The sequence below is a fragment of the Tamandua tetradactyla genome, chromosome 6 (genome assembly GCF_023851605.1).
Source record: "Tamandua tetradactyla isolate mTamTet1 chromosome 6, mTamTet1.pri, whole genome shotgun sequence".
Taxonomy (NCBI): Eukaryota; Metazoa; Chordata; class Mammalia; order Pilosa; family Myrmecophagidae; genus Tamandua; species Tamandua tetradactyla.
This window is the reverse complement of record NC_135332.1, coordinates 1,139,196-1,142,358: the sequence shown is the minus strand read 5'-3', so window position 1 is coordinate 1,142,358 and position 3,163 is coordinate 1,139,196.

Below are 3,163 nucleotides of genomic sequence, written 5' to 3'. Positions count from 1 at the left end.
CTGTGAACCCCAGCCCCTCCGAGGCCCAGGGGCATGGGGTCCGGCCCCTGACCCCGGCCTCTGACCAGCCCTGGCAGGTTTCTGGGTGTCCGGCTCTCGAGGGCAGCCGCTGCTCTGATGCCACAGGGAGAAGCAACAGAGGAGGCTCAAAGAGGGAGAATCCGTTTCCTCCTCTTTCCCTTTTGCGTTCCCCATTTGGGAGCAAAAATAGATGGGAAAAGTCACACGCTGACAGCCCCAGGCTAGAGCTACCACAGCCAAGAAACCCCGCGATCCTGCGTCCAACAACGTGACACTCAGGATGCCCAGCTCTCAACAAGGAATTACAAAACACACGGAGAAACTGCAAAGTGTGGCCCATTCACGGGAAAAAGGAATTGGCCAGAAACGGTGCCTGAGGAAGCCCAGACATCGGAACTATGTGTCAGAGACTTTAAATCAACTGTCTCCAATCTAGCCAGCGCGCTAAAGGAATCCACACGCAAAGAACTAAAGGAAATTAGGAAAATGTTGTCTGACCAGAACAGAGAGATGAAACTTATAAAAAGGAATCAAATGGAAATTTTGGAGGTGCAAATTGAAGTAACTGAAATGAAAAAAACCCACAGGATTCAAAAGCAATTGGAATTATCCACTGTGAGAAGCAGAGAGGAAAAAATAATGAGGAAAAATAAACAGAGCCTGAGGGACCTGTTGCCATCACCAAGCATTCCAACGTGTGCGGGAACGGGATCCAGAAAAACAAGGCAGGGAAAAAAGGCAGAAAAGGCATATGAGGAAATAACCGTGGAAATCTTCCCCAATCTGATGAAAGACATGAATGAATACAATATGGATACACCAAGTGACTGGACTCCTTGAGCCTTGCCGCTCGGTCAGTGGAGTGTGGCGTTGCCCTCCCCAGCGTCATTAACGAAACCGAGAAGGAAACCCACACAAAGCACCCACCACTGGGCCGGCCGCACAGCAGGCGTTCAGCCCCGTTCCCTCCTCTCCTCCCCTCCTTCCCCAGCCCCTCTGCTCTGCCGGCAGAAGAAAGAATGGGGGCAGCTCACCTTTCCCAAACACAGAAAGCTTGGACAATTCTGTGATTGCTTCGTTTTCCTTCCTCTTTGGAGTATCAGGAAAAATAGTTGATGTACAAAGTTGCCTTTCATAACAACTATGCTTTTTTTTAAAGTAGTAAATTATAAAAGGAAGGAGCTATGGCAAACCCCGGATGTTTCTTTCTCCAAGTTCCCTCGACTTTCCAAATTTTCTTTGATAAACTATTCCTGTTGCAATAGAGAAGGAAATATTTTTTATAGACACCCACTCAGCAATAATTCTCTGCCCCTGTGCTGCCGGGCCAAGGCCTCTTGGGCTCTGCTGGAAGGAGGGACATCATGCTGGGAGGCAGAGTCGCCACTCTGCAATGGGCTCTGGGCTCACCCAGGAAAAGGAAGTCAGGGCGCGCTTCCTGGAGGCAGTGAGGACTGAGCTAAATCAGAACAAATGAAAAGGACCTGGCCAGGCAAAGAGGAATTCAGGCGTTCAGAGCAGTGGGAATTGCATACCGGGGAGAGCATGGTGGGTCGGGGAAGCATCTAGAAATGAGGCCAAATGGGCAGGCAGGACCTTACTTTAGACTCCACACATGGAGAAGCCTTTGGAGGGTGTGCTGGTTTGAAAGGATGTGTGTCCCCTAGAAAAGCCATGTTTTAAAGGCAGCTGTTTCTTCTAATCTCTATTCAGTATTGTATGTTTGAAACTGTAATGAGATCATCACCCTGGATGATGTGATTTAGTCAAGAGTGGTTGTTAATCTGGGTTAGGTGACGACATGTCTCCCACCCATTTGGGTGGGTCTTGATTAGTTTTTGGAGTCTTATAAAAGAGGAAACATTTTGGAGATTGGAGATTTGGAGAGAGCAGAGAATGCTGTAGCACCACGAAGCAGAGAGTCCACGAGCCAGTGACCTTTGGAGATGAAGAAGGAAAACGCCTCCCGGGGAGCTGCATGAAACCAGAAGCCAGGAGAGAAAACTAGCAGATGACGCCGTGTTCACCACGTGCCCTTCCAGATGAGAGGGAAACTGTGACCGTGTTCGCCATGTGCCTTCTCACTTGAGAGAGAAACCCTGAACTTCAGCGGCATTCTCGACCCAACATCCAAGGATGCGGCTCTGGGGAGGAGGACGTGATGAATCAGGGCCATTTCGTAAATTCACATTGCCTCCATCTTCCTTTTAAATTGAGGGTGAGTCATCAATCAATCGATTAATCAATATGTAGACAGCCTGCCATAGGCTGCCAAGTGGGTCGTCCACGTCTGGGCCGAGGGGGCTCGGGGAGCCAAGGGCCCAGGCTGCGACCCACTGGGGAGACCAGCTGTCCAGGCCTCTGACCTCAGCGGTGGCCAGAGGGGCTCCAGACCCCCCCAGAGGTGCCCGGTGGGGCCGCAGCACCGTCCCCGGGGCCACCCCAAGATCCCGTCCCATCATGGGGCTGGTCGGGTGGTGCAGGCTTAGGTGCCACGGTCTCACACGCACCACCGCAGACAGACCGCGAGGGGCGGGAGGGGGGCGCGATGAGCCCCACCCCGAACGTGCCACCCCCGCACCCCCAACCCCACCCGTGCTGCTCCAGCGCCTGCAGGGCACCTTGCGGGAGGGGGGTGCTGCCCCACAGTGCAGCTTGTGGCCCTTCCCGCCTGAGGTCTCCAGTTCACGCTCACAGGAGGTCCCGTGCACAGCAGAGCTGGGGGGGAAGGGCGGGGCCACGTCCCAGGTGGGAGGGGAGGGGCCACCTCCAGGGTGAGGGCGGAGGACGTCCAGGCCCGGCTGCAGCCTCGGATCTCGGTTCTGTCATTTCCCGGGTCTTGTGGGAGTGAAGCGCACGCAGAGGGCCTTTTCCTCTAACAGTGTCACAGGAGGTGTGACTTGATTAGCTTCTAACAACCTTAACCAGCCGCAGTGCAACCCCAGACCCCCCCAAATTTTTCTTCACGTTCTAAGAAACCCAAACTCGGACACGCACCCGACCCTAGGGAGCTTTATTGGTTTCGGAGCCAGCAGCAGGGCACTCTCAGCAGGCTCCGCGCAGGGGCAAAGTGCCCAAGACCCAGCGAGCCCCGCTCTGCCGCCCGCGCCGCGCTGCCTCTGATGGTCGGTTTCACAGAATA